Source organism: Pinus tabuliformis, chromosome 1_1, assembly GCF_031772625.1.
Source record: "Pinus tabuliformis cultivar Carrire ecotype Pingquan chromosome 1_1, CPIR1, whole genome shotgun sequence".
Lineage (NCBI taxonomy): Eukaryota > Viridiplantae > Streptophyta > Pinopsida > Pinales > Pinaceae > Pinus > Pinus tabuliformis.
Window position 1 is genome coordinate 406,962,706 of NC_142297.1, and position 26,432 is coordinate 406,989,137.

The following is a 26,432-nucleotide window of genomic DNA, read 5'->3' on the forward strand; positions in this document are numbered from 1 at the left end:
GGATGCATGCAACACGCACCTCTTGTACAACTCTTCAACGTTTTCAGGCCCTGTATCTCCCTCAATATATTCAGAAAGGTATGGCTTCTGGTTCATTTTCTCTCAGTGTATTCATGTCTGAAGCTACATGAACTTCAAATATATCAAATATATAGTTTAGATGAGGTTCAGCATCGAAGTTTTAGTTTTCTTCCAGTTTTCTGTATTGTAATCATAGTTACAGTTTTCTTTGGGTTTTCTGTGTTGTAATCGTATTTGAGATTTCTGTGTTGTAATCATAGTTACAGTTTTCTTTGAGTTTTATGTGTTGTAAGTTACCAAGTTTGAATATTATGTTCCGAGTAGCTCGCAGACATCAGAATTTTATACGAAGAAATCATGTTAGACGATTTTATATGAAAAAATTATGTTCCGAGTAACTTGCAGACATCATAATTTTATATGAAGAAAGCATGTTTAGAATTTTATGTGAAGAAATCATGTTTAGAAGAAGCTCAGCCTCAAAGCTTTAGTTTGTTTTTTTGTTGTAATCATAGTTACAAAATTCAAATCGAAATTTTATACGCAAAAATCATGTTTTTGAGTAATTTTTATATGAAAAAAATCATGTTTTGAGTAGTTTTTATATGAAAAAAGTCGTGTTTTCGGCAATTTTTATATGAAAAAATCATGTTTTGAGTAGTTTTTATATGAAAAAAATCATGTTTTGAGTAATTTTTATATGAAAAATTCATGTTTTGAGTAGCTCGCAGACATCAGCATCAGAATTTTATTATTTATTTTTGTTGTAATCATAGCTACCAAATTCGAATTAAAATTTTATATGAAAAAATCATGTTTTGAGTAGCTCGCAGACATCAGCATCAGAATTCTATTCCGAATTAAAATTTTAGATGAAAATATCATGTTTTGAGTAGCTCGCAGACATCAGCATCAGAATTTTATATGAACAAATGAAGACATCATGTTCAGAATTTTATAGGAAGAAATGAAGAAATCATGTTTTGAGTAGCTCGCAGACCTACATAATCCTGTTGGACCACATTACCTATTCCTTCAATAAACATATTTTGCGTCTAGAAAGTCATGGATGTGCAAAAAGAAAATAATGTTGATAGCAAGATAATCAACATATTTGTAGCGACTGGAGATGCCGGAGATGAAATGGCTCGTGACGTAGTGCTGAACGGCTACCATGGTGTTGATAGCAAGATAATCAACATATTTGGTAGCAACCGGAGATGCCGGAGATGAAATGGCTCGTGACGTAGTGCTGAACGGCTACCATGGGAGACGGGGCACAGGAATGTCTACACAGGAGCATTCTTGGGGCACCCCACGGAAACACGAGACAATCTGGACGAAACGTCCATGATTACCAGCTGATTCCTGAGGCTGTGCAATGCTCTCACAGTATGTCGACGTCTAGTTGACATAGCTTTCACTCAAAATGAATAAGCTTGGAAGGGAATAATAAATTACAGACCTTGGCATGTAGCATAAACCGATATCAACTGTCACTCAAAATGAATAAGCTTTTGAAGAGAATATATTACAGATCTTGACATGTAAAATAAACCTTTAGCAGAAGATAATGCAATCCATTTCCGTTAGCAGAAGATAATGCAATCCATAATAAAAATGGAAGACAGAGATTTTATTCATGAAACTGAGCAGCATCTTGACATGTAAAACAAACTGAGCAGTATCTTGCCATGTAAAATAAACCGTTAGCAGAAGATAATGCAATCCATAATAAAAATGAAAATGGAAGACTGAGATTTTATTCATTAAACTGAGCAGTTTCCTGGTTTTATTTAGAGGCTGTTTCTGGCAGAATGCTTTCCTATTCATTATTAATAATGACTACGAACAAAGAAAATAGGGTACTATTCATTATTAATGGCTATAAATAAAGCAATGGCTATGAATAAAGCAAATAGAGAGGTTAGGATAGAACAACCATTTAGAAAATATGATCCTAATTCAAGTCTCACTCTCATTTCAAATAATACATTTTCCTTTTAACTTTAACTTATTAAGTGAATCATTCCAAATAATACATTTCTATTTTAACTTTAACTTATTAATAATTTAACTAAATATGTAACTTATCCATTAACTCTAACTTATTAATAATTTAACTGCCGAATAAAAATTCATAAATTAATAAACTAACTCGCTCCAAAAATACATTTTTCCATTAAAATTAACAATAATAATTTATAACTGCAAAATAAGAATTCATAAATGCATCAGAGAGTAACTATTGTGGATGCCCCTATATATAATAATACTATCGAGGTAGGACAAAAATCAAAATCCTTAGTATGACGATATGGAGATATATTGGAGGATATGGAGATATATATACATACATGGATATCTATTCCTGCCTTTATTCTTTCACCAACATCAAACTATGCACCATCTACTGTTATACAAACTATTTATAAGGATTGTTTCATGACTCCTTGAGCTTTCCCTTTCTATAAATAAATGGCTCTAACGGAGTACACAGCTATATAAGATACTAGAAGTAGTTACGTCTACCGTCATTTTTTATTATCTCTGCTAAATAATGCTGGAATATCATCTCTTAGATCGACAAATCTATTAACTATCGTCATTTTTTTATTATCTCTGCTAACTAATGCTGAATATCATCTCTTAGATCGAGGAATCTATTTCTTCTGGATTTTACTTATTTTGAAAAATTATTATTTTGAAAAATTATTTGATGAATTTATTTCTCATATGAAATTTTATTATATTGGAAGTAATTGAAATTTTCAACACAAGGATAATGAACCTACTATGATAATCATATAAATTAATTAGTAATTGCACTAAATGTTGCAAAGAAAAAGCTGTAAAACAATAGCTTAAGAAATAGTAATAGGAAATTGTTACTCTTCCATGATGATATCACCAAATGTTGATTTGAATACACCAATGTTATTTGGGATTCAAGATTTCTTGCAATTGATATAACTCTTTTGGCTTTCATTTAGCATTGTTCCCCGACTCAACTCATTTAAACACTCTATAGGATCATAGTATATTATGTATAATAAAATTAATGATTTTTGTTTTCAAAAATATCAAACAATATCCCATTTCTATATTCTTTGTAATTCTCTATTGTTTCTAACTATCTCTTCATTGATTAACATTTATAATGAAATTCAAAAAAGGTACAACAATGGCTATATATATATATAGTAAATGATTGTGATTATCTATGTGGAAAAAGGGTATAAATGTAAAATCATATGATCGAAATCTTCATTTCCAATATTGGATGTAATTATCTCTTGATTGATTGACATTTCTAATGAAATTAAAAAAAAAAACCACAACAATCACTATTTATAGTAAATTATTTTCACTTTCCATAATATCAAATATTCTGTATAAATATTCTATTTATGATGAATAGAATATCTATTCAATAAATTTATAAAATTATGATAACGATTAATAGAATATTTTTGCAATAAATTTAGTGATCTACATTTATAATTAAATTAATAAATAATAAAATCACTATATATTATAAAATTAATGATTTTCATTTTCCAAAATATCAAGCAATATTCCATTTCCATCTTGGGTAGAATTCTCTATGTGGAAGAAGGGTATAAATGTAAAATCATAATTTCATATTGGGTGTAACTATCCCTTGATTGGTTGACATTTATAATGAAACTCAACAATCATTATATATAGTAAATGGTTTTCACTTTCCAAAATATCAAACATCTGAGATTACTCTATAATAATGAATAGAATATTTATGCAATAAACATAAAATAATATGATTACAATTAATAAAATATTCTTGCAATAAATTTATAGAATTATAATTACTTTCCAAAATATCAAACATCTGAGATTACTCTATAATAATGAATAGAATATTTATGCAATAAACATAAAATATTATGATTACAATTAATAAAATATTCTTGCAATAAATTTATAGAATTATAATTACAGTGCTACATTTTTTACCCAGTTTGTTTCAGGTCTTGTTAAGGAATATTAATGCAATAAACATAGTAAATTATGATTACAATTAATAAAATATTCTTGCAATAAATTTATAGAATTATAATTACACTGTTATATTGTCATGCCAAGAGATTATCTGATTCAAATCCCCATGGATATTTATTCCAAAGCAAAAAAATAAAAAAATAAGAAAATAATAATACAAATTGAAGATAATGCCTTGTTCAAAGAAAACATTGATCATAATTTATCACACCTAAGTGTGAATATTTTTATTTAAAACTAAGATCATCACAATTTCCAGCTAAAAACTACCAAAGAAACCCCTTAAAGCCATATGCACTAGAGAATTAACATACCCGCTTTAAAGTTGACCCTCTTAATCCGTAGCTAACTAATCTCTTCTTTAGAAGCCTTCATTCTTTTGCGAACCTTTTTTAAAAAGAACCAAGCTTTACTGCATTAACAAAGTAAAGAAGCCTTCATTCTTTTGCGAACCTTTTTTAAAAAGAACCAAGCTTTACTGCATTAACTAAGTTTTTAGTACGGAGAACCATAAACCCCATAAACCATCCGTAAACCAGCGTAGCTAATCTGTAACACCCCAAAATGCATAAAATTACTAAGGTTACTAAGTTAATTTTATTATCTATTACTTTAAGTTTTATTACATTAGGTTGTTAAACAATAAAGTTTTATTACATTATGTTGTTAAACAATAAGTGAGTGAGGTTGGAAAGCTAAGAAAAATAGATCGTGGTTACCCTAAATGATCGGTAACGATATTTTAACAAAAAAAAATAGAAACTATTTACATTAATTAAAAGAAACACTTGCAAAGGCAGTTAGAAGGGAATGATTGGTAATGATATTTTAACAAAAAAAAAATAGAAACTATTTACATTAATTAAAAGAAAAAATTACAAAGATAGTTAGAAGGGAGCAAAAGAATGTAGGGGAGATCCTTGAGCGGGAGGGAGCAAAAGAATGTAGGGGAGATCCTTGAGCGTTACATTAATTAAAAGAAAAAATTACAAAGATAGTTAGAAGGGAGCAAAAGAATGTAGGGGAGATCCTTGAGCGGGAGGGAGCAAAAGAATGTAGGGGAGATCCTTGAGCGGGATGAAATAAACCAGGGATGAAATAAACCAGTGGGAGAAATCTCAATAAAACAGTCAGAAAAGATTACAAGACTTGGGGGCAGGATAGGAGTCCAGAGACCCAAGGTACTTGAGTGTGGGAGGAGAGACTTTCCAAAAAAGATTATTTACTACTGGTTTTATAGATTATTTACTACTGGTTTTATTAAACATATAAGTACCATGAAACGTTTTATTAAGAGTTAGCACTGTACTATAGAATAATGACTTAATTGACAAAGTAGGAAATCTTATTTGTTTTAATGATAGAGAAATTTCATGCAGAACGATTGAGCAAAGGAATTCTTTAAAAATACATTAAAAACAACGGGTTTATTTATTTTCTCAGTATAAAAAACAGTAGAAAATATCTGATGATAACATGCAAAAGACACAACAATTAATTTTAGAATAAAGTAAGACCTGACATAGTACATAAATAAGCCTACGCTCTTAAATATTCAACGTATTTTTCATTCAATAAACAATAGAATGAACTATGCAAAACCCTTTCGAAATGCCACCCAAATTCATTTGTGTATTATGCTTTTCAAATTAAACATATATCGATTAACGCACAATAACATAGCTACACTGTATAACCTTCAAACATAATAAGAATCTGTTTAGAAATGTCGAACGAGCATAGGTTCATCCTCATCTATCATCCATGCAAAAATTACAAGTCTATGGCAGGGATAGAAGGCACAAGGACTATAAGCCTATCTAAGAACAAACTCATGGTATAAACCCTCACTAAACCAATTATTCTTCAAGGACCAAGTAACAATTGATAAATCTTAATACTCTGAGATTTAGAACAGAGACATTCTAGCCCATTACTAAATATGAAACAACATAACCAGAATATCAGTTAAAATTGGAAATGCACTATTTATAACTATGTATGTTCTACTGCGAAAACAGTTATAGTTCCAGAATGACGCTATTGGGTAGATATGACCAAAACCACAGAGTCCTTTTAACTGATAACTTAATCAAAACAAAGAGAAAGATACAACAAAAATATGTTCATAAAACCTCGACTCAGGGACTGGTATTTTTTCCCCCAAATTTCTCAAAGCATGCACCAAGGATGCCGACTGTCATAAATGACCAACTAAATAAGAAGTAAAAGAAATCTAAGTAACATATTGAGCTCGGCTCCATGGCGCATTAAACCCTTCATAAACTAAACTGTTGTGGGTCAGAATGCCAACCTGGAAACGACCATTAAAATCGTAAGACATTGAACTTCGAAGGGTATCTTCCAAACTTACGCAAGGAGAGCAGAGAGGGGAATGTATCTGCCATTAACCGCAATCAGGTATGGAATTATTACAAGGCTATATAATAGAGAGAAAATTACCAAAACATGTAAATCAGTAATAGGAAGGTGTTATACCTAAACCTGGAGGGTTTCCTTTCCAAACGACCACCTGCAAATACATCAAAACCCTTAATAAATAGTTCTAAGCTCATAAATTTATCAACGACTCATGAATATCTCCAAGTTTATGAGCTTACCTTCCGAATCCTAGAGTAGGCATTTTCCCATCGTTTTGAGATACTCTCGATATATCCTGGACAGAGGCGACAGCCTGTGATTCTCGACATCAAACAATATTTCCACATTCACATAGAAATAGGACAAACTATCGACCTTACTTGAATAGAAACAGGAGAAACTATCGACCTTACTTGAATTCATATGACTAATAATACTTGCCTTCTCCGGACTAAACATCATAACCAGGGTAAGCCCCAGGAGGAGTAACTACCATACTACAACCTTCAACAAATCAAACCGCCATTGCAAGGCATCAAGAAGCCTCGAGTCGATGGTAACACTAAACTCACCGAATGTTGGGCATGAGAAAGTGGTTAGATGGTAAAACCCTAGACCCACACCACCGTTGGATCGACGGACAAGAATCGTCGGAGATAAGGTGAGACAAATGGCACAGGAATGCAGAACGAGATGGAATTTGCATCCAGCATCCTCGGTTGAGATCACACCGCGTGTCCCAGCATACGAGGATCAGCTAAGCCAAGGTTGGGAAGTAAATGCTAAAGTACCGGAGGCCATGTGAAAAATTAACTCTAACCACCATAGAAGCATTTTCAACTGTGCAGATATTAAGGATATATGAGTTATACCTGTGAGTTATCCGGTATTACGATAGCGTTAATCCATACTAATGATTGTATGCAGAATAATATATATATATGTCCATAACCAAGTTTCATATTAAATAAAAATTTTCTTTCTATATGTATTATGTTATTTTAAATTTATAAAAAGTGACTGTTACATAATCTCTTTGTCAGAAGCCTTCATTCTTTTGAGAACCTTTTTTAAAAAGAATCAATCTTTACTATATTAACTAAGTTCTTACCAGGGAGAACTGTAAACCAATGAAACAGTGTTGTAAGCCACAAAAAAGGAACTTGTGTCCAAAAATCAATTTAAAGCAGCAATCTACTACTACTTGAGCCGAGAAAATACGCATGGACTATTGGCACAATAGTTTTTATACACATGAAGTATCTAATGTTGATTTTTAGTAAAAGTAAATGAAGCCCACTTTATCAATTACACAAAAGAGCTAACCAATGATTGTATGGAATTCAACCAATCATTCGTGTATATGAACCAACCCTATGAGGAGACAAACTTGGGCACAAACAAATCCTCTGAGGAGACAAAGTTGGGCAAAAACAAATATTTAGAGACATGGCTTCAATACTTCCAAGATTGAGATACAATATTATTGAAACTAAGCTAACAATTTTTTTCAAGCACAATATATCCTTTACGATTTTCAACATTTTGTATCCTTGCAACTATAATTCCTGTATAGAAAAGGAATATAGAGTAGGGCATACAATTACAGGTAGAAACAAACAAAACTCTAATTTTGTAGAATATTGTGTGTAGAAACAAATGAAGCACAAATTATAATGTGAAAAAAAGTTGGATATAAAGGGAGGAGGCATTAAGAAATGTTGGATTATACATGCTCGAGAACATACTTTTCAGCTCTATAACTTTCTCTATAGCCGTATGAACAAATTTAATGATAAAGCAAGGAAAGCATTGTAATAAGTTCATCATAAGACCATCACCCAACTGTTTTCGATGAGCATTCTTGGAAGAACTCGACAACCTGTACTCTGCACCAAGAATGGGTACTACAAAACATCAAAGAAATGGACAACCCTGCATCTCATATACACAATGATCGTAACATGGATAAGATTATCTGAAGCTATCTATTGGGTTCAGACAAGAGACCAAATAGTTCCTCATTTGCAGTAATACCCATTTCCTTTAATCTTTGTAATGGGGTTTTACCATCTCCATCCAAAACTATTGTACTGGCACCCGTACAAAACAAACAAGATTGTAACTAAATTTAGAGAGAAATAAATCATACAAAACCTTAACACAGCCAAAGGTAGATATATAACACAAAAAGAAACTCGGAAAAATATTTGAGCACCTAGAGAACAACAATTTTGCAAATGGGATCATCCTCCTAGAGATACAAAGATGAAGTGGAGTTCTTCCACAATAGTCGGGAGTATTCAGAATGGCACCATACCACAATAGTAGCTCTACCATGCCTAGATCACTAGTATAACATGCTAGATGTAGCAACGAGCATCGTTGTAGACCCTCCTCTACTTCACTTAAATCCTCACTGTCAGTCATGGAGCTTGGGCTAGATGTTGCCGAATCAGGCAGTTGTATGTTGCCACTACAACCAGAATTGTTTTGCATTGTGTTTCGATTCCTTCTCGTGATTACTGTTTTTGCTAAAAGCAAGGAACAATTGGCCTTTTCCTGCTCGTATTTTGTATTAACATCAACACTGGAATTCACAATAAGAAGGTATGCTAATTGCTTGTAATTTTTATGCATTCCATCAAGAACTACTCTCTGCTGAAGCTATTCAACCAATGTTTGAATTGACAAATAATACACAGGTCAGAATGACACCATACCGAGCAAAGAAACAACATACGAATATAAAATATATGGTAGTCCGAAAATGATTAATTATTCTACTTCATCTCGATCTTTATCAATATCATCCTCAAAAGCCACAACTTCTAAACCAGATGATGGCATATCCATTAATCCCTCTGAAATCTTGAAGCCTGGAGTAATGAAATTCAGTGTTGTAGTTGTTGTGTCGTTCATTGTTATGTAGTCGAGCGCAAGAGTCGATTCCAGCGCCTCAAATTGTTGTAACTAATTGCTGTAACTGCCCCACCTCAGCGAAAATTGGAAAAAATAATGAAGGAACCAGGCTTATAGCCATATTTAAATTGCAGCAAGGGGAAGATGGTCTGTTCGTAAAGGGGCAGATATAGTCGTTCCAAACCGTAACGTAATCATCGGAGGCAGTTTGTGCCTAATTCTTGTGGGAGGTTCCATGGCTTGTGATGATCCAACGACGCAAAGTTTTCTAATCATCTAACACAAAGATTGACGGCCCACAATGAGACACGATGACACGGGAGGGAGTCGGTTTGAGAGGGAAACGCCGCCTTATGGCGTAGTAATTGATAAGTGTTGATTTACATGAAAACACTTAGTTCATGAAACACTTTATATTAGCAAAGAAAAAAATCATAATAATTAACTAAATTTTAACTTTATTATTACTATTATAAATGAATTAATATATGAATTAAACATATATATATTTAAATAAATATGTAATGAGATTTTTAATAATGAAGATTCATTCCCAATTTATTATGGAAATTTTTCACATGTAAAGACACAATGTTACACTATCATGGTTTACCAATACCACATGCCCAAAAACTATTACAAATATTGATATTACATTTCTTTTATTAATTAATTTAATTAAAAATATAGAAATGACATAACTCTTTTTTTAGATAAATATCCATCTTTGATATGTAACTACTACTAAAATTATTCCAATTTTTTTTGTGAAAGTTAAATCACTACCATCCACTTAATATTTATTAATAATTAAATTAAATCTATAAAAATCTGATTCCAAAATAAACACATTTATTAATATAATTATGCTATTAATTACATTAACATAATTTTATATTACCACTTTTAATTTTTGTAAAAAAACTAAAATAAATTACAATTTCTTATTTTCAAGATAAAGTGCATCAATTAATTTTTAACTTTTAAAATAATTGCTATTTCATTATTTAAAAGATTTTATATTTTATTTTCAATGTGATTATATTTATGAATTTAATTTTTAAAATGGAAATAATAATTCTATTTTTTTAAATACAAAGTTCTATTTTTTTTTGAAAAGAAATAAAAATACATTTAAATATAAATATAAAATATGATTTCTTACTTATATGTAAAAAATATATTTAAATAAAAAAATCAAATATATTGATTTTTTTACTTCACAAATAAAATTGAATGTCGAATTGTAATATTAAAACATTGTTTAGAATTTTTTTGACTTGCATTCCCAATGTATCTTAGACTTTATATTTTTTCCGTAGGCCCGATGCTATAAGGAATTTTCCTCTATGATAATTCCAACTCTATATTTAAGGTAGATTTAACATATCTTCTTCAATGTCAAACAGACCTCAAGGTAGATTTAATATAGCATGTAGTATCCGTACTGTAAATACTCCTGTAAAAATTTAAGTAAAATAAAATATTTTTATTTGCAATTTCGATATAGATAAAATGTTATTAATAAAGTTCTTCGTTAGGTTTCATTTCCTAATAACCGCCCTTAACCTTCTTTATTTATCTTACATCTCTTACGGGAAAAAAGAGGAAGAGGAAAAACCGTTGGAGAATTAGACTTATCTCTGTCATTCACTCGACAATCATTGGAGAAGAGGTTTGTCTGACACTGAAAATTGTGACACTGAAAATGAACACCAGGCAGGCGACTGTTTGCTGGGGGACTTTGAACAAACACCAACCGTGGGACTGAAAACAAACGAAAACAAACGCCACAGAGAAAAAAATGATGTGTTGTGGTTGTTCACAATGGTGCATTGTAATTGGAGGTGCTGCATTATGACAATTTATGATACAGAATTAAGTTTTTATGCTTTTATTTTTTAATGATTTAAATTACTGTAAACCAAATAATGAGTATTTGACCTTTTTCAATTTCTAGTTTTCGGATGAACAGGGGGTTTTTACTTGAATAATTTCAGTATGGGTAATTTAATATATTACCCTATCTAAATAAAGATTGATTTTTATATATTTTTTTTGGGTCAAGAAAATATACTACATATATTACTATTTATTTAATATATGTAAATAAAGATTGATTTTTATATATTTTTTTGGGTTAAGAAAATATACTACATGTAGATAAAGATTGTCAATCATATATTTTTATTGGTAAATAAATATATTTTAAAGATTTTTATTATATATATTTTTTGGCAAATATAATATATTACTACATGTACTAAAGATTGTGATCATATATTTTTTTGGTAAAGAAAATATGCTATTGCATGTAGATAAAGATTGTTATTAAAGATTGTTATTATATATTTTTATTGGTAGAGAAAATATATTACTACATATAGATAAAGATTGCTATTAATATAAATAGAAAAAAATTGTTATTATATATATTTGCAACATCAAAAGATAAGTAATTTTTCTTGTCTTTATATAACATCACATATGTCTTTTATGTAAGAAAAAATAGGATGCATGCACTTTTATTAAAAAAGGATTTAGTACTCTGTTTCCTCGAAGTGAATATAGATTAAAGAGGGTAATTTGTATGAGAAGATATAAAAACCTATGCCTAGATGAAATGAACAAAGATAATATAAGTCATAGGAATCTTTTTTGGAAAAAATATGTTTTTCTTGTGGGTGAAAGATAAGTTAATGTTGTTAATTCCTTTGCAAGATTTGCAAAAGTTACATGTTTTGGTGAGAAAAAAGGTAAATGAATTGTATGTTGCATATTGGATAGTGTGATTTAATTGCATGGTTTAATGCATAAAAGGTTATCATTATTATTATCTTAGTTCCTATGCCCAAAAGAATAGTTTTTTCTCTATCAAGTAAGAGTGGAGCATTCCATTAATCAAGAAAAAATATATATTTTAAAATAGCAACATCAGCTCTGTGAACACTCAACAGATAGTTTGGTTGACTAAACCCGGAGCAGAACTCAAACAAAACTACAATAGGACTGTTGTCAAAACATTTTGTCCAATAGAGAGTACAAAGAATCAGCCCCATCTATCTAACTTTCCTCAAAGCGGCGCTTTGGATAACCAGCGCACATGAAACCTGCTTTCCGAACCCGAAATAGAGATTAAAATGTTCAGAGGTTCTCTAGGGTTTGCTAAATGTCATAAGTCTCACTTATCAATGAACCCAAAAGCCCTTGATGTCGAGGGCCCACATAACCGGAGGCCTACAATGCATTCGTCTGTGTCTTAAACACAATCCTTAACCTTTGGTTGTCTTTACAACCTGAAAACCATGCGATCCTACCCTCGGAGATCCGACAGTCAATAGCTAATTTCGGGCCATCAACATTCCCACTCTTTAATTTATCTTACAAACCCGATGAGAAACAAAACCTCTGCTCTATATATTTTTTAGGGTCTGCGTGAGGATTAACCTTCGATCAGATTTTCACCCCGATCACCGTGTGATCCTACCCTCAAAGAACTGAAGATTAATAGCTAATTTCGAGCCATCAACTTAACCACGCTTTATTTTATCTTACGGATCCGATGAGTATCATAAATTGCCTCACTATTGTTTTTCGGGTCTGTTTGAAGTTTTAATATCCGTGTGGTTTTCCGCCCGAAATCCATAGGATGGTGGAGCTCAAGGCAATCTATGGTCAGCTTCCTATCAACTAGCCCGCTATTTACACCTTGTGATAGATCCATTTTCTACTATTTCCATCAGTCTCCTGACCGCTTAATTTTCATAATTTGAGAATACTCCCTATCTTTAATCGCCTGTCTATGACAGTCCTCATGCAATTTCTCTAAGAGTGTCGATGCCCAAGCATATCTTTTATTACTTCATGAATATATCACTCCTTCATTCGCCAAGCAATTTGCTAACATGTTGGTTGTTCTGCGTACATGAACAAATTTGAGTGTTCTCAGGGCTTTCAGGTGGGATTGTATACATTGAGACCTGAAATAACCGCTAGCGTTTTGACACTTTTTATGGTGTTGTACCATTGCATATCTTCTTGACTGAATTAATTATCAATTCAGAGTCTGCTTCTATGATAGCATTGTGTAAATCTGACTTAATCAAGATTTCTAGGCATTGCTCTAAGGCCATGAGTTCCACCATATTATTAGTAGCATTCCCCGAATGACTATGAAAGATGGCTTGAATGTATCCTTGGTCATCTCTTATGGCTCTGCCATAACCAACCCCTCGTGGGTTTCCTTTAGAGGCTCCATCTATATTAAATTTCAGAAAACCATGAGGAGGAAGTTGCAAAAATTCATTACCCATTGTTGTATGGCTTACAATCTTGCTTATGCCTTGGGGGAATCAGCCACTAGAGACCCAATTGCAAAAGTATATGTGTATCCTAGTTTAGAGGAGGGTTTTCGGGGGGCTTCTTTAGAAAGGTACTCACAATTTCTTTGAGCTGTCTTATAATCTGAGCTATGATGCTCTAGGTTGAGCCAATTTTGTTCTTGAGAATGCTATTGTTGCGTTCTTTTCAAACATCCCAAATCAAAAAACCTAGAACCAGAGTCTAGGCTTTGTTGACTATTTCATTTTCTGAGAAGTCTTTACGCCAATTCTTTAAAGTGCCAGTAAGAATGGATGCGTCCTTGTCAATTTTCATGAAGATTGAGGCTACCCAATTCCACAAGGTAGAGGTGAATGGGCAGAGGTTGAGTAGGTGATCCATCGTTTCTTCTTGTAGACCACATAACTAGCATCTAGATGGACCAACTAAACCTCTTTTCCGAAGATTTTCCCAAGTCAGAATTTTTTTATGTTGCACCAACCACATGAATAGTTTGATTTTCATCAAGTGCGAGTTCTGCCATAGGTCCTTCCATACCTTATCAAGGTTTGGAAAGTCAAGCCCAATGGAAATTCTTTTGGCTTATTTGAGGTTAAAGTTGCCTTCATTCTTTCTTCCCCATCTTAGTTGGTTAGACGATGTAGATGTTAACATCTTTCTTTGTTCCAAGATAACTGCAAGAGCTTCTGCTTGGGCCTTCAAAGGGGTCTCTTCACTATATACTAGGTTCTTCCATGTTCTCCATTTTCCCTTGTTCCTTGTTTGATCCTAGAAGTCTCTTACCCTGAGTAAACCTTTATTGTCAGTGTCATTCTTAAGATTGGCTAATTCTTCTCTACATAGGTTAGGTTCCTGTTTCCACTTATCCTCCCAAAACTAGGCTAGGTTTCCATCTTTGATCATCTAGAAACTGTGCTGTTGAACTATGGCTCTATTCTCCCAAGCACTGTTCCAAATGTGGGAGCCCTTCATGCACCCAAACATCTGAATATGATCCCTTTCTTGCCAATTATTTGCATACTTCTGTTTCCAAAGCTTGGCCTATTAGGTTGCCGACTCCTTTATCCATCTCCACCAAAGTTTCACCCCCAAGACTTTGCTAAGGGTTTTAGGGTCATGAATTCCCAAACCCCCATGGGTCTTAGGTTTACAGAGCTTATCCCAAGCTACTAAACCCCATTTTTTTTTCTCTTCCCCTTTGCCCCAAAGAAAATATCTTTGAACATTCTTGATGAGTTGCAAAAGTCCTTTAGCAGTAGGAATAGCTGAAAACATGAAGGTGAGAATAGTTTGCAAGACAGTCTTTGTAAGCACTAGCCGTCTTGCTAAATTCAAAGACCTGCTTTTCCATTTCCTAATTTTGTCCTGCAGTCTAGTAGTCACTGGCTCCCAAACTTCCTTGCTCAGAGGTTTGTGAGTGAGAGGTATTCCCATATATTTGGATGGTAACTGATCTCTTTGAAAGCCGAGAATTCTAGAGAGGTTTCTTTGAATAGCAATGCCAGTATTAAAAAAGAAATTTTTTGATTTGGTGAGGCTTACCTCTGTATGAGCGGCCATAGAAAAGTCATTCAGGATTTGTTTGAACGCTTTAGCTTCCTTGACCGTGGGTGTACCCTGCAGCATAGTGTCATCCACAAATTGTTGATGAGTCAAGGCATCCCCATTCGGGGTGATTTTGAGAGGTTTCTCTGAATAGAAATGTCAGTATCAAAAAAGAATTTTTTTGATTTGGTGAGGCTTACCTCTGTACGAGCAGCCATAGAAAAGTCATTCAGGATTTGTTTGAATGCTTTAGCTTCCTTGACCGTGGGTGTACCCTGCAGCATAGTGTCATCCACAAATTGTCGATGAGTCAAGGCATCCCCATTCGGGGTGAGTTTGAGACCCTGGATTCTTCCTTCTATATTGCCGGATTTAATTGCTTTGTCTAATCCTCCCATCATGAGAATAAAGAGGAAGGGGGAGAGAGGATCTCCTTGCTGGAGGCCTCTCGAAGGCCTAAAGGTTATGGATGAAGAGCCATTAAGAAGGATTGAAAAATTAGTTGTAGTAACAAGGGCCATTACCCATCTTATCCAGTTGTGGTCGAAGCCATACGCTTTTACTACTTCCCTGATGTACAACCAGTTTAGCTTGTCATAAGCTTTTGCTAGGTCAAGCTATATTATTATACCCACTTGCTTATTTCTCTTAAGAGAATGAACCACCTCATGAGCTTGAATGATGTTGTTTAGAATTTTCCTTCCTTCCACATATCCAGTCTTCTCCTCAAACACAAGCATTGGAAGAAGGGGCTTGAGTCTGTTTGCACTTACTTTGGAAATAATTTTGTACACAACATTGCATAAAGCTATGGGCCTAAATCTATCTGGTGTCATAGCTTTTATCTCCTTTGGAATCAAAGCTATGAAAGAAGCATTAAGCACACTCAAAACTGTTTTGGATCTTCTCGAGTCCTCCACAACATCAAGGATATCTTGTTTGACTATTTCCCAACATGCTTTGAAGAAGTCTACATTGAACCCATCTAGTCCTAGAGCTTTCCCATTTTGCATTTCTTTGATGACTTCATTAACTTCCTCTTCAGTCACTCGTCTGTTAAGATTGTGATTGTCTTCCCTGGTTACAAGCTTTGGAATGTACATTGTGAAGTTGTTGATAAATTGTGATCTATCTATGAGAGGCTCCTCTGCTATGCTTTGGAATTTTTGTACCAGAGCACATTCCATTTATTTGTGGGTATTGAGCTCTTTCCCTTGAGTATCTCTGAGTTTTGAAATCCTATTATGCGACTCGTGATCCACGGTTGACTTGTGAAAAATATTTGTGTTTCTTTCCCCTTCTTTAAGCCATTGCACTCTTGATTTCTGTCTCCAGAAGATATCATCTTGCTAGCATTTGACTTCCCATTCCCGTTGAAGAGAGTCAACTTGCATTTTTCTTTCCTCAGTAAAGCCATCTATGATGAGGATCTGATTAATTCCTTGTAGTTTTTGTTCAACTTTTCTTTTGGCTTTGAAAATATTGCCAAACTGCTTTTTGTTCCATTCTTTAAGCCTGATTTTGATGTGTTTTAGCCTCTGTTGTAGTAGGAACATATTAGTTCCTTGAACAGGCAAATATTCCACCCACCATTTACCAATATTACTGATGAAGTCAGGGTGGGTGAGCCAGACATTTTCAAACCTAGAAGGTCTGTTCCTCGAAGTACCTATAAAAGTAGCTTCGAGTTGGATAGGCCAGTGATATGAGCCTCCAAAAGGAAGGATTAATGCAGTCAAGTCAAGGCCAGTGAGAAGGATGTCCTCCTAGATTATAAATCAATCTAGTTTAGAAGCAACTTGAGAAACCCCTCCCCTCTTATTGCTCCAAGTGAAGGTACCATTTATTGTCTCTGTGTCCACTAGCCTCATGTCGTTTAGGAAGTTCTGGAAGGCTATGGAGTCTCTGCCTAGTGTTCTGGTCCCGCCTTTTTTTTTGTAAGAGATCTGATCATATTAAAGTCCCCTCCCAGAATCCTGGGCATAACAGGATGTCTTTCTCTCAGCTCCTCCAGTGAGGTGAGAAGCCTGAGTTTGTCTTCAATTTTTTGAGGACCATAGACATTTGTGATCATATATATCTCCTTATCACCAAAGGTTGGATCACCATTGAAAGGCAGTTCCTGGATGCTTCGGCATCCAAGATTCCAAGTTTCTGTGGATTCCAGAGTGTGATAAATCCTCCTGTCGTGTTGTCTTCTTTAACTTCTAGATACTCATACTTAATGAGCCATTTTTTATGTATCTCTTTGATTTTATCTATTGAATATTTTGTTTCCTGGATAAACACCATATCTGTTTTTTCTTCTTTTATTCTATTGCTAAGATTTCTTTGTTTCCTTTTACTTCCTAGACCCCTAATGTTCTAGGTCGTGAGCTTCATTATGAGAGACGTGTAAATGCGTAACTAGTAAGATCTTTCATCTTACCTGAGTTAATCATGAGTTTCCCACACTCTGTCGGTAGGTCATTCTGTCTTTTCCTTCCTCTTTTCCTGCCTGGGTTCTTGGAAGAGTGTCCTAACGTTACCTCCATCGTTTTAACCCCTATATTTTGCTGGTTGTCATGGTTTCTATTGACTTCTTAACCCTTTGCTTGAGATCTCTAGAGGAAGAGATGTTGCACTCTGTCAAACTCCTCTTGTGGTAGAGAATCAACCCCTTTGGTGGTTCCCTACTCCAGGGACTTTTCTAGATCGAGATTCTTCCTCTCAAGAGTCTCTTGTAGTTCATGGTCCTCCATTTGAAGTTCACATGGGGTCGTCTCATGGTCCCTCCGAAGTTCCATGATGCTTGGCAGATCTTCCTTTAGTTTGTTTTTCTCAGGTACATCCTCGATGCTAGCATCTTTTTCCTTCTCTGCAGGATTATCCTGTGATGCTTGGTTCATCCCATTGTTCCCACCTTCTTCTTCTAAAATCTTGAAACTATTATGACTTGTTTGTTTATCCTGATTAGTTTTCCTTTGGTACTTTTTTCCTACTTTCCCTTTGCTCCCATCTTGGTAAAGCCTTTGGGGTCGTTTCCTGTGTTAGTTTTCATATTGTCCTCCAGTTTGTTTAAAGGGAATTCTTTGAAGAGGTGCCCGTGTTCATGACATTTAGGGCATCTAAATGGGACATGTTCATAGTCCACCGCCTAAACCCATTCTTCATCATATACTTCTAGAATGATTTCATCTAGAAGTGCTCTCAATAGGTTCATTTCTACACATATGCGGGCAAAGGAGGTGTATTTTCCTCGCAGAGTCGCCACTGATATTTTTAAAAAATGATCTAATTTATTGCCTATGGCTTTTAAGGATTCTGGCAGCCAGTAATCTAAAGGTAGGGAGTAGAGTCTTATCCATACCAGTACTGATCTAAATGTTTCTCATTCCAGGACAAAATTCATCACCCATGGTCACATGTAGAGGCCTACCGCAACATAAAATTATGGTCCTCCTTCGAACACTCTATCTTTGTACTCTAGGTTTGTGAACACCACTGTGAAGAATCCCTTGGACACAAGGTGAAGGTTTATTCCCCCCTTTGGTTTCTAGAGGTCTCTTATCCATATGCGCAAAGCCTTATCTATTGGCCATATCCCCATAAATTACATATACCTGCGTATGCTACCATGTGATCATTGTGCTACTATAGTGTTGGATTATCTAAAACAACTTGAGGTTTAATGGATGACCTGGGTTTATAGAGTCCTGTCACACTCTTATGCTTAGTACTTTGACTGCTACCTCTTTTTCTCTTCTCTCCTCTGACTTCCTCATGATTCTCTTCCTATTCATGAGAACTGGTGTTTTCCAGCTTTTTTGTGTTAATACTCTTCGGTTCTGCCTCCATTGGTTTCTTGAAGCGATTTGAACTAGATTCCTTGCTTCTGTTCGTAACTGCATGACTGTGGGAGGGAGTGGAACTCCCCCCTCCTCGCCCCTCCATGGTTATGAGCAATAATCCCCTATTGGTCCAAACCCTCATTCAGCTCGCTCCCACCCGTCCTCCCACAAGGCAACACACTTTCAAACCTAAATGATTTTTGCCCAAAAGAATAGTTGATTATGATACTTTCTTCAAAACAAATGCATGAGAACTTTGTTATGATACTTTATTGGAAACAAATGCATAATAACTTTGTACATAAATGATAAAGAAACTATGTTGGGTTCTTAAAAATAACTATGTGAAAAGAACACATATGCAAAAGCATAGAAATAATAGTGTGAAGATATAACTATTGTGTTGATAACCTAATTTTGGAAAAATGGATAAATGGAAAACAAATCTAGGGTTTATTTGTTCAACAATGGGGTTTGTTGCATCGTCGCCATATTTTATTTCTTGGACAGCTCGCTGGGTAGCAGGGATGCTAATGCTTCGGGATGAAGACGACTCGTGATTCCCGGATGGGTTTTATTTGGGGAACCAGTTTGTAGGTTTTAACCCCATAGAGAAATTACCTGCATACGAATTCTAAAACACAAAAAATAAACAATGCGAGAGCATAACACATAAAACACATATACACAAAGATTCTCCCTTGGATCCCAAAACCGAGACTACTAGCTTGATCTTCCATTATGTTCCTTTCAATGTTACAATACATATTTATACATGCTGAAGCATCCAATACCATGGACCGAAAACCATCACATCCAAAACCATGGACCGAAAATCATCGTGTCCAAAACCATGTGTGAAAATCATGCACAAAACCATAGGTAGGTCTGCCCAATCTAGCATAGGGTCCAAAACCAAAATTTTCCAGGGCAGCCCATAGAGTGGGCTTATATGCACCCCTCAAACCCCCTGTGACTCCCCCTACTATGCAATCGGTGCAACGAAGAGGGGGCTCTGCCCCCCTTCTAACCCCCCAGTTAACTACGTGGGCTAGTCGTGGAAATAATATAACACAACTCAACATTCTCCCACTTCTTGGTTTCCCTCCATAGGGGGCCACAAGAGAGCTTAGTCATTTATTTAGCCCTACAATGCCCATTGTTTCTCTACACCAAGAGAACTTCTCAGAGCTCATAGATTTTGTCAATGCATCTGCAGTATTCTTCAAAGTATCCACCTTTACCAGCAACACCCTTTTGTCTTCTATCATATCCCTAACAAAGTGATATTGAACATCAATGTGATTTGTCTTTGAATTATAAGCATGGTTCTTTGCCAACAAAATTGCACTTTGGCTATCACAGTCTATCCTTATAGCTCCCTGTACTAACCCCATATTTGAACACAATCTCTACAACAAAACTGGTTCCTTGCTTGCATGAGTGGATGCCATGTATTCTGCTTCTATAGGTGATAGTGCCACTAGAGATTGTTTCTTACTCATCCAACTGATTACACCTCCAAATAGGTTAAACACATATGCACTTGTAGATCTTCTCTGGTCCAGATCTCCAGTCCATTCTGCATCAGTAAAGCCACAAATATCCAACACTCCTTCCAATCCTACTCTTCCTTGGTAGCACAAACCATAATCACTAGTACCACACAAATGCTTGAAAACCCGCTTCAACTCTATCTAGTGCTCCTTCCCCAGTTTTGACATAAACCTGCTCAATACTCCCACTGCATGTGCAATGTCCGGTCTAGTATAGACCACCGTATACATCAGGCTACCAACTACAATTGCATATGGAACACGGGACATGTCCTCTTCCTCTTCTTGTGTCTTGGGACACTGTTCAGCAGATAACTTTACACCTACAGGAATAGGAACCTTCATCGGTTTACTATCATGTATATTAAACCTCTGCAATATTGTCTCGACATACTTCCTTTGGTTTAACCAGAGCTTCCTCTTTGCTCAATCTCTTTTAATTTCCATGCCCAAAATATAGTTTGCAGCACCAAGATCTTTCATGTCAAATTTGAAGGACAAATGGATCTTCAAATCTTGGATAATTTCTTTATCGTTTCCAACCAACAAGATATCATCCACATACAAGACCAGATAAATAACACGATTAGAAATTAATTTAAAATACAAATAGTGATCTGCTTTGCTTCTGGTAAAACCAAGTCCCCATATAAATGTATCAAATTTCTGATACCACATCCTTGGTGACTGTTTTAATCCATACAGAGACTTCTTTAACTTGCATACCAGTTCCTTCTTACCCTTCACCGCAAAGCCTTCAGGTTGCTTCATGTAGATCTCCTCTTCCAAATCCCTGTGAAGAAATGTTTTCTTCACATCCATCTGTTCTACCTCAAAATAAAAAGTAGCAGAAACATATAAAAGTAATCTAATATAGGTTACCTTGGCAACAGGAGAAAAAATATCACCAACATCAATTCCCGACACCTGGGAATAACCTATCGAGCTTTGTATTTCTCCACCTTTTCTTCTGCATTTGTCTTCTTCTTCAACACCCATTTGTTTCCAATGGGTTTCCTTCCAACCGGCAACTCCACCAGATCCCAAGCCTCATTTTTTTGAAAATATGCCATTTCATCAACCATGGCCTCTTTCAAGAGTTTTCCATCCTCTGAATCTACTGCTTCCTTCACAGTTCTAGGATCATCATCGGTAATAGATAAAGAAAAATTTGAACAGAAAGCAGATGGACTATACCTTTATGGCTGCCTTCTTTCTCGAACTGATCTTCTCACACTCGGAGTTTGTGGCTCTTCGTCTTTTGATTCCTCCTCTACTGTAGAGTCTGATTCTTCCTCCTTTAGCTCAAACTCTATCTTCTCAGGTTCCTTTGGTCGGACTTCATGTTTAATAACATATTTTACCTCTCTGAACACCACATCTCGGTTGTACACAACCTTCCTTGTTACTAGGTTCCAATGATTATAACCCTTTAAACCATCCTTATACCCAATAAAGATGCACTTTTCAGATTTACTATCCAACTTGGTTCGTTTCTCCTTTGGAACATGTACATATGCATCACATCAAAATACCCTCAGATGTGAAAGAGAGGGTTTCTTATCAGTCCACACCTCTTGTGGAGTCTTATCCTCCAACACTGATGAAGGTGATGTATTGACGAGGTAACATGCTGTCTCCATCGCCTCTATCCAGAATTCCTGTTGTAACCCAGTACCACTGAGAATGCTTCTTGCCCTTTCCATCAACGTCTTGTTCATTCTTTCTGCAGCTCCATTTTGTTGAGGTGTATATGCAGTAGTCTTCTCTCATGCTATACCACACTTCTTACAGAATTCTTCAAATTCCTTTCTACAAAACTCTCCAGCATTATCTGTCCTCATCACCTTTATCTTCTTCTCTGTCTGGTTTTCCACTAGAGCCTTAAATTCTTTAAACCTATCAAAGACTTCAGATTTCTTCTTAAGGAAATATATCCATGTATTCCTTGATAAGTCATCTATAAATGATACATAGTACACAGACTTACCTAGTGATGGAACCTTCACAGGTCCAAACACATCACTATGCACAAGCTCTAATATCTGTTTTGCCCTCTTACCACCAGAGGGAAAACTCACCTGATTCTGCTTCCCATATACACAATTTTCACAAAAATCAAAATCTAGAAAGCTATTACTCATACCTTCTACACCTTTACCATGAAGTATTCGAATGCCCTTCTCTCCAATATGTCCAAGCCTTTGATGCCACAGTATGGTCTTCTCGCTAGAGACCACTAGATTTTTTGCTCCACTTTCAGACTTTACTTTTCCGCAACCAACGATTCTAGCCTTCCTATCATTGCCTAAGAAGACATCACCACCATCGTATTTCTCATACTCGTAGAACCACTCTCTATGGCGAGTGAAGTGAAAGGATGCACCTGAGTCAATCAACCATGCCTCATGATATACATGTGTACTTGAAGAAGCCAAGTACACATCCCCACCTTCATCTGAGGTGGTTTTTGCCTCTGCATAAGGAGCATCATCAGATCCCTTTCCTTTATCAGGAGCAAAAGATTTATAGTCCCTTTTATAGTGTCCTTCCTTTCTGCATTTCCAGCACACCACCTTTACAGGTTTTCCTGGAGATTTATATCTCCCTCTAGATGTAGATCTCCCACTCAATGACTTATTTTTGTTTCTATTCTGGGACCGTTCTCGTATAGACAAGGCATCACCATTCTGGCTCTCCATATTTTTTTGTCTCATCTCCTCCGTCAGCAAGGATGAGACTATTTCATCAAACTGCAAGGCAGTTGTATTGCTACCTATTGCAATAACCAGACCCTCCCACGAATTTCGTAGAGAACACAACAAACTAATGCACTTATCTTCATATGAAATATTAATATCAACAGATAATAAATAACTCCCTCCACTACGCAATCAGCGCAATGAAGGGGGGGCTCCACCCCCCTTCTAACCCCCTGGTTAACTACGTGGGCTAGTCATGGAAAGAATATAACACAACCCAACATAGTTCAGTGGGAATAAATATCGCTTCTCTACCGCAGATGATTTCGCTATCTCTCTCAGTCGATAGATGTCGGATCCTTTAGGATATATTGGCCACCATGGCTATGTTGGATGGTTTTATGGTTAGCAAAGACTATATTTTCCTCCAGGCACAAATCATTTGAATGTCGCTACATTGGTGAAATTCTCCCCTGTCATGGTTTGTCGTTGACTGAAGGCTTTGTAAGGAGGAATGGATCAACCGGGGTTGGGATTCAATGGAAGGATCTTTGGGATTGTGGTGCGAAGGTGGAGACTGGACCATCCGGCTAGTCTTTCCCTAAACTCTCTGCAATAGTTGACTACGAGGACTTCTCACTATTTCAGCGCTTCAAGATCAAACGTAATCCTGTGCCTTGGTCGGTCCTACTTTACTGACTGTATGTGGGGGAAAAATAATGCTCCCCACCATCACGCAATCACTAGGGCCTTCTGCGCTATTCATGCTACCTGCCTGTGGGTGGTCTATTGATCATAAAAGAGAGACTCGTTACGAGAAACAAGGCAATAGATTCCAAAAGTAGTCGACAGAGACGTCAATACAATGCGATGCACCTGACGTTGCTCGGCCTAGCCATCTCCAGACGGAAACAAAACCCTCACCTTTGGTAAATTCTCTTCGATTTTAATTTTTTATTAAAACTCCTTCGGGGATGTTACTTTTGGTTTTGGTTCATGCAACAGACTATGTGTTACATTTGAAGAATCTCATCTTCCATCGTATTGGATATCCTCTTGGATTACAACATCTGATTTCTGGGGGCAGAGCACACCAGATCCCCAGACCCCTCACAAACTACAATATTTTTCCTGTGTCTACTCTAAAACCCAATTTGACGTTGAGAGGTGGTGTAATAGACTACAATAAAACAATTCATATAGTAGGAGGCATTGGGAGCAGTTCAATAAAAAATACAGAAACACATCAGAAGCACAAAAATGGATGATTTTTTTTCAAGAACATCCTCGAAGGGAGAAATACACCTTCATCGACACCAAAGCAGGCTGCAACCAAACCCAGTCCATATATTGTGGAGCAACTAAGTTATATCCCAGAATTAAACATAGATATACTAGAACCATATTAGCATTGTAATACATTAGAAAAACAAGCTATTATTTGTTGATTCCACTCTTTTTGGCCAAAACCTGTTGAGCTTTTTCATTGGATTTTCACAAACTGGACTACTCACTGTGAATTTCACCTTTGTTCCAAGGGGTTGTTCATTGTGAATTCTTCAACATAGGCTAGAGACATTATATTATGGGAAGGACAATGGTTCTTGGGGTCCATGAGTCTCTTTATCACACCATGGTTTCCGGAATTGGATGTAAATACTATGGTTGTTTCCAAGATTCCAGTTTGGGTTCATTTGCGCAATCTCCCATTACATCTTTGGAAGCAACAAGTCCTTGCCGGTATAGGAAACACCATTGGGAGATACATTAAAATGGACACACAATGACTGGAGGAAAGAATTTTCACATTTGCAAAAATTTGTGTGGAAGTAGACTTAGCAAAGGCTTTCTAGACGCATAAAACTAAAGCACAAATAAAGGTGTTGGATACAAATACTAGATTATGAAAATACAACATTTAGATGCAGAATATCCCGAAAAACATGAAACCTACAAAATACGTGCCTAAAGCCAAAAAAGATACCTAAAGAAAAAATAAATCAGGGAAACAACCCAAGGGATGGAAATTTCCCCCACTAGTCTCTGATGAGGAGGAGGAAGCTGATGTGGAACATGCCATACCGAACGAGAACAATCAGATAAAAAAAGAGCCAGAATTAGAGGAATTAAATCCACAAGATCCAATGGAATCACAGCTGGCAAAGATACCAGATACAATTGATACCAGTCGATCCAGATGACTACATCATCATACAACTCTAATTCTGATAAAGATAACCCTCGACCTGAGGCTGACACTTCACTTGCACTTATATCTTCGTTGCCAACTCAAGGGGAGTGGCGCATGGTTGAGAAGAAAAAAAGGAGAAAAGCGTAATTTTCTCCCCATTTGTACATTATTTTTTTCTTTCATTGAATTTGTGATTAGTTGTCGTTGACTTTCCAATGAAATGCGTCACAACATATGCAACATGTAATTTTATTTTCATTAATAAAATTACGAGTTTTCTTTTGGGAAAAAAAAAAAAATACTGTGTTAGATATTTTAAACAGAAACATAGATTTGTAGAACTATTGTGTTAGATCTTTTAAAGAGAAATATGGATTTGTGTCCAGAAAAGAGTAAGTATTATGGAAAGTAAACAAGTAGTTACTAGGAATAAATGTACTAGCTTTCCTTTGTAAAATACATATATCCGCATGCAAGAAATAGTGACTAACACATTAGTTCTGGTTTGGAACAATGCATGTCTTTATGCATAAATTAGATTTTGTAAATATCTCTATCTTGGAAAAGATATTTTTCGAAAAGGGACTTACACTTACATCATTTTCGATTCCCCTTAGAAGGGAACATCTAATGTATTGGAAATATTACTTAGTTACATGCACAAAGAAGAAGCTAAGGGGATAGCTCTCTTCTTCGAATAAGTTTTTATCTAATTACATGCATGAAAAATAAAGATAAGTTTCTAGTATATTTTAGGTGAAATGGATGGGAACATCTATTGTATTGGAAATATTACTTAGTTACATACACAAAGAATAAGCTAAGGGGCTAGCTCTCTTCTTCGAATAAGTGTTTATCTAATTATATACAATAAAAAATAAAGATAATTTTCTAGTATCTT